Source organism: Marmota marmota, unplaced genomic scaffold (assembly GCF_001458135.2).
Source record: "Marmota marmota marmota unplaced genomic scaffold, marMar, whole genome shotgun sequence".
Lineage (NCBI taxonomy): Eukaryota > Metazoa > Chordata > Mammalia > Rodentia > Sciuridae > Marmota > Marmota marmota.
Window position 1 is genome coordinate 50,464,256 of NW_025999842.1, and position 16,315 is coordinate 50,480,570.

The 16,315-nt window shown below is 37.2% G+C and overlaps 1 long non-coding RNA gene across 1 annotated transcript in view; it reads left to right on the forward strand.

Annotated features, from left to right (window-relative positions):
- The window catches only part of LOC125615220, a 50,882-nt gene extending 36,267 nt beyond the window's left edge, over positions 1–14,615 (forward strand). Inside the window, exon 3 of the long non-coding RNA XR_007345757.1 lies at positions 14,479–14,615. This is a non-coding gene — a long non-coding RNA (uncharacterized LOC125615220). The remainder of the gene's footprint in view (positions 1–14,478) is intronic.
- Positions 14,616–16,315: the final 1,700 nt, after the last annotated feature.

The window sequence follows — 16,315 nt, forward strand, 5'->3', positions numbered from 1 at the left end:
TGATTGGAAGCTCTGTCCCGCCGCGGGCCACTGGGCCTTTTCTGTCGGTGGTCACAGTTCCGCCTACCTGGCAGGCGCGGGGGGTGGGGGGCGGCTCTGCCCCTCAGCAGGCCACTGGGCCTGCTCTGTGGGTGGTCACAGTTCTGTCTACCTTGCCGGCGCAGGGGGAGGGGGCGGCTCTGCCTCTCAGCAGGTCGCTGCTCCTCTTCTGCTGGTCGTTATTTTTACTTTCAAACTCCCTTAGGATGTATTTTATGGTGAAAAATTTAACTAATTTCTTCAGTTGGAAATGTTTTCTTAACATTTACTATGCATTTTTTTAATTAAAGAAAATATAGAAAAAATACAGAACTTTATATCAAAATATGGGAATCTAAGCCAAAATTCAAATTTTAAAAAATTGCACCTCAAATTTGAAATTCCAGATGCCTAAAAAATTATTTTAGGTGGAAAGTATTTTTTAATTTCTGTTAAGTTTACCTTTAAGCCTACTTTCAACTTCACTGAGTTTGGTTTCAAGCCAACTTGGACTAAAGTGTGAAACAGAATGGCAAAAAGTTCAATAATTCACATTTCAGACTTGGACATGTGACCTAGTAGATCTCAGCTGGAGAGGAAAAAAATGTCCAAAGGTCTAGGATCTTAAAAAAACTCTAAATTTTGGATGATGGCAAATTCTAATGGTTTATCCTTGATTCAAAAAATATAAGCACTCAGAAGATTTCTAAGCCTATACTCAAAATATTTTGTAGCTATTAAATTGATTCATATGCAAGTTACATTTTCTCTTTTAAACTAAAGTACATATATAATATACAAGTATATTTATACATGTATATGTAACCCAAAGTCACTTTAGAATTCACCTTCTACTAATATGGAATGAAATGCAGCCCAATAAAGAACATGACTCAAGTGCCTGAAAACAATATTAGAACTGACCTGTTTGTAGTAATATCAACCTCATATTTATACATCTAACTGTTTCAACAATACCACCTAAAATAATAAAAAGACATTCTTTGATTTTGTGCATTACTTTTCTAGTTCAAAGGCAGTGCAGAGCACAACAAAACTATAGCATCTAATTGTATTATACTTTATTTAGAGTACAATGTCCAAAAACCTGTTTCCAGAATAATGAGAGACCTTGTTGCAGATAAAAATAAAAAGTGTAAACTTGAAAAGAAAAAAAAATAGTAACGTAATGCCTGGTAGAAGCATTTATAAATATATCACATTATTTTGCAAAGCAGGTAATATAGACAAGCAATAGATCGGAGACAAATAAGTTTTATTACTAAAAATATTAAATAGAATTTGTGGTTGCCAAATTCCAGAATTTGCAATGTATCAAACTACTGCAATTTGCACTGTGGGAAATAATAAAAATATGAAAATTTTTTAAAGTCTATATCTGTTTGGCAAAGGTACACATATATTCATGATATATTGATTCACTTAATTTAATTCATCCATACTCAATCTTGTCCACAAGTCTAAAACAGAAAATTTTTGCTATTAATAAACAAAGTGTTATTCATCTCTCATATTCTGCAAAGAATTGGAGAGACAGAAAGTTAATAGAATCATGCTTCTAATATAGGTAAGAAATCATCCAAGGGAAAATGCTACATATTGCAAATAAATAGAATGAATAATAAAAGAGAAAGAAAAGATAGCAAAATTGCCAAGATGTGCTTATGTATTTATCCAAGTAACACACCTTAACACAATTAGCACTTTATATTTATTATTTCATTTTTTTTTCAATCACAACCTTAAGAAAACTTATAATTACCCATGTTCCACAAATGAGATCAAGGAAGCTCACAGAAAATTAAGTGGCACCACCAAAAACCCAGGACAGGTCACCTTAGAAGTCTAAAGTCTGTGCTCTATGCATTAATCAAGCTCCCCAACAACCTGATCAATTTTATGCCCATTTCCAGTTTGTCTGACCTTAAGAGACTTGGAGTCACACCAATACTTCTCCTCTTTTGTAGGATTGCCACCAGAAAGCAATTGACCCATGATCCTAGTTTTTTCTGAAGTATCACTGGAACATAGTAAAATCATTTTTGGAAATCAGAATCAAGTGTGCATTTTGTGTTTCCTAGGGGGGATAAAAAACAACTTTAATGTTGGTCATTTGTCAAATAGTATCACTTCATGAACATTCTTTTCAACAATGGGCAGTAGTGTATATGAGAACTGTTGCCTTTCTTCAACAGAAAAGAATGGGTCATTATCACCTTGAGATGCTATCCAGTGTGATTGTTTTCCACTCTGACTAAGCCATGAGGAAATCTTCCAGGGACTGAATATAACCAAGGTTTCCTATGGCTGTGGGAAAGGTTGCCAGGCTGGGGAAACTAACTTTATGAGAGAACTCATGTACACATGTTGATTTTAATGCAAGATTCCTTTTAATGATGCTAAATTCCTTCCTTTCATCCCTGAGAATATGAACTCATTTCTGATATTCAGAAGAAGTGAAACTTTTCACATGCAACTACATATTTTCTTCTCTGATTTGCCTTTTTTTCAATAATAACTGAATTCTATGCTGATAATTTGGTGCTCTTATGATATGCTAACAATTACAGATAATCACAGTAAAATACATTCTTAATAAGCAATGATGCCTAAATTTGGACTAATTCTAGAAATGAGCACAGTAGTTCATCAAGAACATCTGCTAATAGCAAAAGCTAGGCTTCATTTTCATTTCTAGTTTTGAAGAAGTACAGAATATAAAGGAATGAACACCAAGATTCCTACCACCCAGAATTTAAAAATTTTTTAACATTCAGTCTCATTTATTGCAAGATTTTTTTTGCACGTATATTTAAAAACATGATCTGAGTAATATAATCCTGTTTCATAATGGAAGAGAATGAAGGATAAAGGGAGAGGGGGATGGAGAAGTAGTGAGGAGGATAAAGAAAGAAAAAGAAGGGAAAATGGAAGAAGAGAGTGGGGATGAGGGCAGAGTAGGAAGGGAACCAAAGGAAGAGGTAACATTGAAAAACACAGATAACACTGAAGACCTCTTGGGCCACCATTGTCATTCCATTTCACATCACTCTCCGAGTTTGATGTGTATCCTCCGGAGGCTCTGAGTTTTATTCCATTATTTATTCCTGTGATTTATTCCATTATTCTAACAACATACCTAGCACCCTTTCACTCCTCACTTCACTGCTCTGCATCCTCACTTGAGGGCCAGTCTTGATAGGAAGGATGTGTTTGGGAATTCATCGTCTCTTCCAGGTTATACAATTTAAAGGCATATAATTATTCAAAGTATTCTCATGTGATTGTTTTATACTTCTGTAGTTTCTGTTGTCATTTTTCTCTTTTATTTCTGGTTTTGAGTCTTCTTTCTTTTTCTTATTCTGGATAAATATTTTTTAATTTGAACTATTCAAAAGTTAACTTACAGTTTCATTGATTTTTTCTATTAATCTTTAGTATCAATTTTACTTATTTTGCTTTGATCTCTATTATTTTCTTCCTTCTGCTAAATTTGAGGTTAGTTTGTTCTTCCTCTTGTAGCTCCTTGAGCTGTAAAGTTGGTTATTTGGAGCCTTCCTTCTTTTTTGATGTAGGCATTTATTGCTATGAACTTCCTTCCTGGAATGGCTTTTTGGTGCATCCCGTGTCTCAGTATGTTCTGTTTCTGTTTTCATTTGTCTTGGGATATTTCTTAATTTCCCTTAGTTTTTTTATTTGACCCACTGGCTGATTAATGTTCTAAAATTCCTTCTGTTATTGATTTCTAGTTTCATCTCATTCTGGTCAGAAAAAAGTCTTGATATGATTTCTTAAACCTGTTAAGATTTGATCTGTGACCTAACATCTGATCTATCCTTTAGAATGTTCTAGTACTCTTGAGAATATATACTTTTTTGCTCATGGGGGGAATATTCTATATATGCCTGTTAGGCCCATTTTGGTTATCTAATATTTTAATTAGCAGCTTTGCACCTATGTTCAAGTATTATTTGCCCACAATTTACCTTTACTGAACTATCTTTTTTAAAAATTTTTTATTATAATTTGTTATATGTGACAGCAGAATGCATTACAATTCATACTAAACATATTTTTATATCTCTGGTTGTATACAAAGCATAGTCACATCATTCCTGTCTTCATACATGTACTTTGAATAATGATGTCTATCACTTTCCACCATCTTTTTTATACTCCTTGCCCCCTCCCTTCCACTCCTTCATCTTTGCCCTATCTAGAGTTCACCTAATCCTCCCATGCTCCCCCTTTCCAACCCCACTATGAATCAGCCTCCTTATATCAGCGAAAACATTTGGCATTTGTTTTTTGGGGGATTGGCTAACTTCACTTAGCATTATATTCTCCAACTCCATCCATTTACCTGCAAATGTTATATTTTTATTATTTTATTGCTGAATAATATTTTGTTATGTATATATACCACATTTTCTTTATCCATTCATCTACTGAAGGGCATCTAAGTTGGATCCACAGTATAGCTATTGTGAATTGTGCTGCTATAAACATGGATGTGGCTGTGTCCTTGTTTTTAAGTCCTTTGGGTGTAGGCGGAGGAAAGGAATAGCTGGGTCAAATGGTGGCTCTATTCCAAGTTTTCCAAAGAATCTCCATACTGCTTTCCATATTGGCTGCACCATTTTGCACTCCCACCAGCAACGTATGAGTGTGCCTTTTTCCCCACATCCTCACCAACACTTACTATTGTTTGTATTCTTAATAGCTGCCATTCTGACTAGAATGAGATGAAATCTTAGAGTAGTTTTGATTTGCATTTCTCTTATTGCTAGAGATGTTGAACAATTTTTCATATATTTGTTGATTGACTGTATATCACCTTCTGAGAAGTGTATGTTCAGTTCCTTGGCCTATATATTGATTGGGTTATTTGTTATTTTGGTGTTTAGCTTTTTGAGTTCTTTATAAACCCCAGAGATTAGTGCTCTATCTGATGTACAAGTGGTAAGAACTTGCTCCAAAGCTGTAGGCTCTCTATTCACCTCACTGATTGTTTCTTTTACTGAGAAGAAGCTTTTTAGTGTGAATCCCTCCCATTTATTTATTCCTGATTTTAATTCTTGAGGAGTCTTATTAAGGAAGTAGGGGCCTAATCCAACATGATGGAGATTAGGACCTACTTTTTCTTCTATTAGATGAGGGTCTCTGGTTTAATTCCTAGGTCCTTGATCCACTTTGAGTTGAGATTTGTCCTGTACTATCTTGTTCCGATTTTGATGTCACCTTATATCAATCTCATATCAAGAGCCAAACAGTCGTTTTTCTATATTCTGGAACAACTCAAGGAATTTGGTAAATTTTATATAAAAAAATGTTTTGGATTTGGGCTTATAATTAAGGATCTGTGGGATATATCTTCTAGGTTGATTTCTTTAATGGTTATTTTTTCCAGTACCAATTTTGGTGTTTTATATTTCTGTAACCTTTCAAATTTGCTAGCATATAACCTTCATAAATTATTTTATTACATTTTCTGGTTTATGTCACTTGCAAGCATTTATTCTACAAAGCATATGAAAAAATGTCCATCCCCTGGCTGCCTCTTCCTTTTCTCCATCACTATTACAATGCATTGCCTTCTTAATAAACTTCTAGTTACATAACTCTATTATTTATACTGGTAGTCTGATTCTCTATATCCTTGATATTTACATGTATTTTAGTCTCACTTGCATTTTTAAGGCATTACTTAGGAAAGCATGAACAATAATTCTGTGAACATGTTTCTACTGCTACTCGGTTCAACAAAGTAAACTTCACCAATAGAATACAGATCTTTGTTTCCTCCTACTGAAAGAACTCTCCTGTATACCTACTCCAGATCTATGTACTATTGTGAACTTCAACATGCACCATTCCTAGCATTTCTTAAACTGCCACTATACACACAGAAATCCCCAAGCAAGTAAAGTGCTATTTTGCCTATTGGTGAAGTTTAATAGACAGTACCATATATACATGTGCTTATGTCTGTGAGGTTCATTGTGTTTCCTGAAGTCACCTCTGGAATACAGGAGGTACTAGATTTCCCATCCCCATGTCTACTGCTAAGAAGACCCAAACAAAGACACCTTTTATATGGCCAAACAGTGAGACCACTGAAGCACACAGTATGGCAAATTCATAGCTCTAAACATTCTAGAAAAAAAGAAAGCTGAAAACAAATGAGCTAACCAACTTAAGGAATTAGAAGAACAGCAAAATAAACACAAAGAGAGCAGAAGGAAGGAAACTATAAAGATAAGAGTGGAAATTAATCAAATGAAAAATAAATATACAGTACAGAGAATCAACTAAGGCAAAAGTTCAGTATTTGAAAAAAAACTAATAAAGTAGACATTTTGGGGGCTCTTAGAAAATATGAAACAGCAAAAATAAACAATATTAAAAATGAAAAAAGACAACTATAGATACTACTGAGACTAAAAATAGATAAGAAGATGCTATGAAATAGAGACTTTTCTCAAATACACAAAACCTTAGGTAAAATGGAAATTTCTTCAAGAAACTACAACTTAACTGATTAAAGAAGAAATGAAATGTCTGGATTTCTTTTATTTGTTAAATAAACTTAATCAAGATTAGAAATCATCTCTTGAAAAAGTTAGTGCCATGTGTGATATACATATACATGTGTTATTTAGAAAGTCTTTTTAAAAATCAATTTTCAAAAGTATGCTTTTTTTTCCTATATATCTAGTTATTACTTATTTCTAATTTATTGAAAAATGGTACAGAAGATAAAAATTCTATGAAAGTACGTCTCAGGATAGTCTTCCTTGTGTGTATTAAGAACAAGCTTTACTCTTTTATTTGTGTTTCCTTATCCTCATCTCAAATTATCCAAATTTTTCATATGTTTAAAAGTTATTACTTGATTCATCAGTTATTCAGAGTATTTCTACAATCTTACACTCGGGTTATAGATTTATCTATTATAAACCTTTTGAGGCTGTGCTACAATGTTTATGCAGAATGATAAGAATTAAATTCTTATCATCGTGTAACAATCTTCTTCATGTGTAATAATTTTGTCTCGATAATCTTCTTCTTCATGTATAATAATTTTTGTCTCAAATATTATTTTAGCTGGCATAAGTAACTGTTATCTACTCTATTACCATTTTGGTGGGTTTTAGCTTAGCATAACGTCTTCTCTTCTTTCACTTCTGACTTTTCTGTGTATTCATATTTTGGGGAATTTATTTTTAATCCCATTTGACAATACATGACTTTTAACTATAAGTTGATTGAATTCATAGTAATTACTATTACTGATAAATCTGGACTTATTTCTGTAAATTCATTTTGTACTACATCTCCTGATCTTGGAACAGGTTTCCTTTTTCTTCTTTCTCTTGCTTTTTTTTTTTTTTGGCCTGATTAATATTTAAAATTATACTCCAATGCTCCAATACAACATATTTAGTATTAGGTTTTTGTAATGTATCCTGATGAGGAAATCTTGATGATCTGCCTCTTTAATTCAATCACCGAGTTTTGCTTGCACATGGCCTTTCCACCATTCTATTTCTGGAACTCTAATGAAATATCTATTAGAATTTCCCCTTCTATGTTCCAAAAATGTTAACCAACTACTTCAGTTATCCTTTTGGTCAATGTGACTAAAACACCTGACAAGAACAATTTAGAGGGAAAATTCATTTGAGGCTCACAGTTTCAGAGGTCTCAGTCCATGAACAGTTGACTCCATTGCTCTGGGGCTTGAGGTGAGATAGCACATCATGGGGGAAGGGTCCAGGGGAGGAAAGCTGGTCAGTTCATGTCAGGGTCTGGAGGCAGAGAGAGAGAGAGAGAGAGAGAGAGAGAGAGAAGGAGGTGCAGAAAGAACAACCCTTCCACACCTAGCCCTAGTGACCTATTCCTCTAGTCACACCTACCTACCTGCAGTTACCACCTAGTCAGCCCATTCTAACTAGGATAGACTGATTAGGTTACAGCTCTCAGAATCCAATTTTACTTCTGAATATTCCTGCCCTTATAAAGGAGTTTTTGGGAAACATGTCATATCCAAAACATAACACTCACTTGTATTTCCTGTGAGTGTAGCTTGCTTGATTGCATTCAAAATGATTTTTTGAATCCTTATTCCATTTTACTAGTTCTTTCTCCTATATCCAGAAGAAGAAAGAAACCTGGGGGGTGAAGCCTGGTATTAATAAAGCCTTAAGATTGAGCATTGGAACCAAAACACTGTTATAGCTTCAAAGATCTAGACTGCTATGCAAACTTAAAGTGAAATCATTTTGGATGGCAGGTGCTTGGCCTAACCAACCTCAAGAAACAAACTAAATGTAAATCCTCCCTGAGAGCAAAAGCATTTTAGTCTGGAAATCTAATTTCTTATGTAGAGAGGCAGTCCCCTGTCCTTTTCATGAGTGAAAGCTCAAGGACATGATTTCTTATGCTCCAGTATAGTTGTGGTGCTATATGAAAAAAGTGACAGAACAGAAGGAGAGCTCCATTGAGATAATGTATTTAGGGAATTTTTAGGCATTTTGAGAAACTGCACTGTCTCCCCCACTTTTCTGTGGTTAAAAAAAGGATGATCACCATACTGGCCCATTTGCAACAACTCCACTAATTATACTATGACAGATTTAAGTGATTCTATGAAGGAAACAGGGATGTTTCACATTCAATATTAAGTGTTTGGGACATGTGATGACATCTATGATCTGCATAGACTGGGAATTAAGAGATGTGACCTTTATATCACACTTCTGTCATACACTACAACTTTGCCTGGGCCCTTAATGTCCCTTCTTGGGGCTTGTTATATGTGCCGTCATTACTGAGTGTGTATGACTAGTAGAGTCGCAGATTTGCAAACAAGAGGTGGGAGGGAGAAATTTCTAAGAAGTATTTCTAATATGGGAAAGTATAGTAGTTTTACACTATTTTTCTTGGGTTTCATAATGTGTTTTAATCAGTTTTTCTTTGCTGTGACTAAAAGACATGACAAAAACACTTTTAGAGTAGGTAAAGTTTATTTGGGGGCTCATAGTTCCAGAGATCTCAGTCCATAGAAGGCCGGCTTCATTCCTTGGGGCTCCAGGTGAGGCACAACACCATGGTGGAAGAGTGTGGCAGAGGGAAGCAGCTCACATGATGATTGGACAGTAGAGAGAGAGAGACTCCACTTGCCAGATCCAAAAGATACATCCCAAAGTCACACCCTCAGGGATCCACCTCCTCCAGCCATACCCTACCCACCTCCAGTTACCACACAGTTAATCTCATGAGGGGATTAATTCACTGATTGGGTTAAGGTTCTCATAATCCAATCATTTCTCCCCTAAACCTTCCTGCATTGTCTCACACATGAGTTTTTGGGGGACACCTCACATCCAAACCTTAATAAATTGCAAACCAGAAAAAGCTCCTCTGACATTTTGAAGGTAGAAAGCAATCAGACTTTTGTTAAACCCAAGCCTGATTAATCATCAGAATTACTTAAAAAGTTCCTATAAATAATCAGGAAGAATCTCACTCTAGGCTTTAAACCTGAGTGAAATAGCACCCATACTTAACCCCAGGCTGAACCCTCCCCAGTCACTCCTCCACCTTGGGATGTTTCTTTCATGGTTTTTCTACCATCTGTAGTTAGATTCATGTTCATTTGTTATCTCTTTCAGGTCATTCTCCTCTAGTGGTCTATGCAGTCATGAAGACAAAGGGGCTAGATATTATTCTCTTCATTCTATCCATTAAACTACCCAAGGTCTGGAAACTAGGAGGTGTTCAATAAAGATGTGAAGGAATGAATGGGTAAACAGACAGAAATCTCTGCAGTATGACCCAGGGAACCTTTTATCTGTAAAAATTCTACATGTGATTTTGGTGGCCAACCCATTGAAAATCACAGTAGATTACAACAAAGCGATTTTCGGTGAAGGAGAAGACACCAGGATTGTTGATGGTGCGGTTGCTGGGGCAGCTTCCTGAGCATTTGGAACTCAATGCCCTATAGTCACTGTTTTTATTAATAATTTTCTCTCTGATGACAGGGAAGTAGAAGGAAAACTATTAGATGAAGAGGATGGGACCTGTGGGGGAGGGGGAAGAGGAGTTAAAGGAGGGGACTGAGAGGGTGGGTCATATATATGAATGAATATGCCACAATGAAACTCACTACTCTGTAAAATTAATATGCACTAATTTAAAACATAATGATTTTATCTTTGAATTTGTTCTTAGTAAGTGACGTCTGTGGGACAATGAGCATGAACCCGGGGCTTGGAGCATCTGCTCAGGAGACCCTGCTTCCCACCCCCTCACTAACCCCCCAGGAGAGGATGTCAGCTGCCTGTTCCCCTGCTTCTGCCCAGCAACAGCTGTTGTCCTCATGCTGGATGGGTCCTTGGACAAGGGTACAGGAAAAGTCAGGGTCTAGTCTAGGCACTACATTGTGGTCATTGTGGCCTATGGTCTCAGATGCCAGGGAGGGTCTGCATTTTCACAGGAGTACTCCACTGCCAAGGAAGGCAGGTTTTGAGTAACAAAGAACATGACAGGTCAAGACAGAATGGAGGAAAAAGGAAAACCCTTTATCCTACATTTTGAGCAAGGGATCTCATATTTCATTTTGCACCCAGCTCAACAAATTATATAGGTGCACTTGGAGAAAAGAGATTGTTTATCAGAAGGATAGTATATATTTAAAGTTCAGAGATATATTTCCAGGCCAATTTCCTTAAGGATGGGTTGCTGTGAAACAACAACCTAGAAGGCACCTAGGTGACTTTTACTCCACACAAATTGATTTTCATAACTGATACAGAAAATGGGTTCCAAAAAGGTGCTATGTATCTGACATTCTGGCTCCAGGTCATCTGGAGGGAATAACTGGCCTGAGCCTGTATCACAGAAAAGATGGCTTCCAGAGTGGTTGTTTTGTCTCCAAGGAAACTAAGACAAACCTGTAACTATGTTTATGGATTGGATAGCCTAAAACCGGAGACTCTACCCCATCCTCTGCTACTTTCTCAAACTTGATCTTGGACACAGTTAATATTTCTGACTTCTTGCTCTGCACAAAAAAAAAAAAAAAAAGGGTATTCACTTGTAAATGGGGAGAAACTGACCCAGATTACCAAAGTAGTTATTAACTTTCACTTAACCTTCCAGGATGAAGGTTATCTGAATTCTAGGGAAGCCACTGCTGACTTCCTAGGGCTATTAGATGATTTCCATGCAATGTCATGAATCATATGTGTGTGTGTGTGAGTGTGTGTGTGTGTGTGTGTGTGGGCGTGTGTACATCCATTTAGGTGGTCAGATTCTCTCTCTTTCTTCCACTATTCTGTGAGCTCTAGGAAAGTCTCTTTTTCCTCACCATTTTAACCTCAGGTTCTGGAATAAAATCCTATCACATATATTTTACTACTTGATGAGTGATTGCTGCCCATGTGTTAAACCTTACCAAGTGCAAACACAGATATCAGGAGAGGAGAAGATAATAAAAGAACACGGAAATAAAAACAATAGGCTCCATCAGAGAAGCTCGTCTGCCCCTAGAACACGTTGGCTTTAAGGTCAGGAGGTGCTGCTATAGAGCATGGCTGGGAGAGTCTGAACCACTCATTTTAAGACCACCACCCAGTGCTGTTTCTCTAGGAGAAGGCCCGGCTGCAACTCTGAGTTAGTTTGGCCTGAACCTGAACTTCCCTGAGCAGCCTAAATATTTCCCAATTCTCCCAGCCTAGCATCTCCAGATTCCTTGGCCCAGTCTCTTCTGTTGGAGTTATGTAATGGGAGGGCAAAAGTCAGGCTCTAGAGGAGGAAAGCAATCATAACAGCTTGCCATCCCAGACCTTGAGAAAGGACTGGGCTTGAAGAAAGAGTACTACAAATATATCAGTGCACAGACACTTCATCAAAAGAGACAAGAAAGAAAGAAAGAAAGAAAGAAAGAAAGAAAGAAAGAAAGAAAGAAAGAAAGAAAGAAAGAAAGAAAGAGAGAGAGAGAGAGAGAGAGAGAGAGAGAAAGAAAGAAAGAAAGAAAGAAAGAAAGAAAGAAAGAAAGCCTCCAAAACTGAATAAATAACATAAGTTCAAATGGCAATAAAGGCCATGAAAAAAATATTAATCACGTATGGGAAATGAAACCAACAAGAGAGGGAGATGGTCGTATTTTACCACGCAGTTGGGGAAGCCCTCTTTGAAGAGGTGACATCTGAACTAGAAACCTGAATTAGGTGAAGGCATGGAAGAAGAGCATGTCACCCTGAGGCCAGCACTATGGGGCAGCTCTACAGAAGGGCAAGTGCAGCTCAAGTGAGGGGAGTCAAAGAGAAGGTGGCAGGAGTATTTTGCAAGGACCAGATGCAATAGCAAAATTTATACCAATCACAATTGGAACCAATTGAAAAGTGATTGTAGGGCAGCTGAGAAAGAAGCAGGAAGCCCAGCCACAGGCTGTGATGGGAGTCAGGACATGGCATGACAGTGGTTATTCCAAAAAAAGTGTGGCAGCAGTGACAGTACTGTGAAGTGGTCAAATTCAATATCTACTGGGAAGGTAGACTCAACAGTACTTGCTAATGGATTGGATAGTAGAGGATTGGGGAAGAAAGAAACCAATTGTGCTTCCTAGTTACAGAAACTGAACAAAACATAATGCTCTTTGTGCAGTTGGAGAAGTGATGGGTAAGGTACATTTTGGTGGGTAAGTTGTGTTTTGCACATGAGAAGGTTTGAGATGCCTATTAGGCATCCAAGTGGAAACTTAAAATGACCAGTTATACAGACAAGTCTGAACCTCAAGAGGGAAGTCGTGGAAAAAGAATGTAAACTTGAGCAGACTGAAGATGTTTAAAACTTACAGACAACAAGGTCAGCTAGGAAAAGTTTGTAGGTAGGAAAAAGGAGGAGGGGGAAGGGGAGGGGGAGGGGAGGAGAAAGTGGGGAGGAAGGGAGAAGAGAAAGAAAGAGAAAACAGGAAGGAGCTAAGGCCTGAAACGTTGAGTGATGCCAACTTGGAGAGGTCAGGCTGCAGAAGAGGTGTTCCTACAGGGGAAGAAACAGTAAGGTAACAAATCCTAAGGGAGTGGTGTCCCAGATGCTGAGAGAAGAAAATGTCAAGGAGAGTGATCAATAATGCCAAATGTTGGTGAGAGCAAAAAGAGTACTGACCTTTGGCTTGTCAAGTTAGAAAGAAGTAGTTCCATTATCAGGAGCAGCTCCTGTGGAATGCTGGAGGTGAAAATCTGATTGGGTGCAAAATATTAAGGACATATCATGAACAATGCTAGGAATTTTACTAACAAAGGGCAAAGAAATGAGCTAGAGGTTGGTGTGGGATCAAAAGGTTTGTTTTTATTTAAGATAGGAACCATGATACTTGAAGCCTGATGAGAATGAGAGAGCTAAAATAACCGTGTAGGAGAGAGAAGACAATTGGTTGTAGAAGAAAGAAGCCATGAGGGCAGTGACTTTAGCGGAGTAGGAAGCTTGTCCTCAGGAGAGGAGGGGAGTTGACAGACAAGCATATGGAAAGTTTAGGCCCACAGTCATGCTGAGATGAGGTCATCCTCTTCTGGATGCTTCTCTTTTCTCAATGGAATAATCAGTGAGGTCACCAGCTGATAGTGAAGAATGGGAAGGTGGAGTTGGAAGTTTGATGACAGAGGAGATGATAAAAATTTTTGCTTTCTTAGAGATGAGGAAATGTGGTAGGCCTCATTGAGGTCACTTTCACTGCTTCTCTCCGTCGCTCATGGCCATTCCTGGACACAGATGGCCCAAATCCTTAAAAGCATGATTTTCATACAGCGTCTCTGGAATCCTTGTTCCAAACTGAGATGTGCTTTGTGTAAACACAGGCTTCAGTTTTCTCATGTGTACCAAATGCAGAGAAAGTTTGCTTTTTGCTAGTTTGTGAGAAGTTGCATGGATCGTACAAGTAATAGATGTAAAATCCTTGGAAAAGGGTCCCCTTCTCAATGTCCATGGTGGAGGTGGAATCATCCAATCCCTTTCTGCAGGAAAGTCCTTCTCTTTCTAAGTGGAATTGAATACAGATGGGAAGTGGACTGAACAATCTTCTTTATATTAACACTAGTGTTCTGAATTTTTATTTTTTGTGGTTTTCCTTTCACACTTATCCCAAAAGTTTCCCTGTTGGCACACCATAACTCAATTTCAAGCTGTTGTCATTAATGTCAAAAAGAAGGTGAATTTGAAATAATTTAAGAAACCCCAGAAAGAGAAGATTAAGCCCCAGTACTAGGTTTTCACAGATTTGGGGGACCCCAGAAGAAGAATAATATATCAGCTACTATGTCAAATCTAGTTAAAGTCAAAATAAGATTTTACACAAAAAGCCATTTCCTCAAATATGTTTTTAAAAGAAAGGATAATAATACTGATATCTATTACATTCTGTTACTAATACAGAGTTTTGGCAGCTTTGAAATAAGCCAATATCTGTTGTTTCACTGAAGATGTGTGAGAAGGAAACCTTCCAAGGAAATCTGCCTGATTTAAATAACAAGGAGGCATGACATTCTTCTTTATGAAACCAAGAACAAATTGAGATAAGGAGGAACCAGGAAGATGGTGTGTAACACCAAAGGCTCATCGACGTGTTCTGAGTTGCTTGCAAATATTTTTTACTTGTCTGGCCTCCACATAACTTAGCAGTATTATACCAGAAAGTGGCTGAACTTCCTAGAAACTATTTTACACATTTACATAGCCCAAAGTAAAAAGAAAAAAAAATTCTACAATCCTCTTGGCAAAGCCCTTGAGTTCTCCCTTTGGAAATATGATAAAGTTGTTTATTCTATTTGTCAGTTTTCCATTCCTGAGTTTCTTTCATTGAATTTATTTTCTTCTTTATGTAGCCAATATGTCCCCAGCATTTTATGTCCACAATTACAAAGAAAAATTAGGTAACAATAAAGAATAATTGTATAACACAAGATTTGGTTAATTGTGAATGAGATGAAGCAGTTATTACAAAATTTTGTCTTCTAAATGACCTTTAAGACATAAAGTATGTTATTTCCATCTCTGTGTAACAAGGTAGAACTTTTCTTTTGCACTGAATGTCACTCATGGTGCCAGGTACATTGTCTCTCTGGGATAGAGCTGGTGTAGCAGATTACCAAGGATGGAAATCCTTTCACACCAGCATTTTTGGCCTCTGATAGTTAGGCTTTTGTTGTTGTTGTTGTTGTTTTATCACTGTAACCAAAATATGTGACAAGAACAACTTAGAAGATGAAGAGTTTATGTGGATTCATAGTTTCAGAGGATTTAGTCCATGGTCAGCCAGCTCCTTTGTAGAGTTCCACACCTTTGTGATAATGTCAGTGTATCCTGGTGTTGTATGTAACTTAAAAAAGCTTTTTAAAAAAAGATACAATGTAAGATTAAAAAAAATACTTAGGATCATTACATATATTTTCCCAATTAGACAAATTAGAAAATCTTTGGATTATAATAAAAAATACAAAAGATAAGAATTACTATATGCTCAGCTTTCTATGAAGGGCTTTTATATACACAATGTCATTTGTTATTTGGTATAACCTCATGAGTTGGGAAATTCCTTATTTAATAAAGAAGTTAACAAAGACTACAAGAAGATAATTTAGACATTGTAAGAGGCTAAGATGTGGTTCCTCTGTATCCAAATGCCATGTCTTTCTCATGATAATACAAAGTCTAGCATAACATAATATTGTAAATATGTGGTCAAATAAAAAGTAGGGCATAGCAGCCTTCTTGATATCCCAGGGCTTATCGATTAGTCCAGCTTCCCTTGTATTTAAGCAACAGATGAGCCCTTTCTCTGCAAGATGCTTCATGAGTGCTCTGCCCTTATGGCTATGGAGCCCTACAGTTAATATCTAATAGGCTCTCTCCCCTGCCATATTCCTGGTTCCATGTTTGCACCTCGTGGTCTTATTCCACTGGTCATGGCTTATTGGCCCAAAGCTAAACAGTTCCTTCAACTTGAGTCCATCCATCTCCTCCGGACATAAGTTTGAAACCAGGACTGTTATGGTTTGGATATAAAGTGTCTTCCCAAAGATCCTGTGTTAGTGCAGGAATGCTTGGAGGTGAAATGATCCAACTGTGAGAAATGTAACATAACCAGCCCTTCCTAGTTTGAATGGACAGGGTGGTAATGGTAGGCAGGTTGAGCAAGGCTGGAGGAGGTGGGTCAGTGAGGGTTATGCCCTGGGCATCTTCCCTGTGGCCCATTGCCCACTCCCTTTTCTCT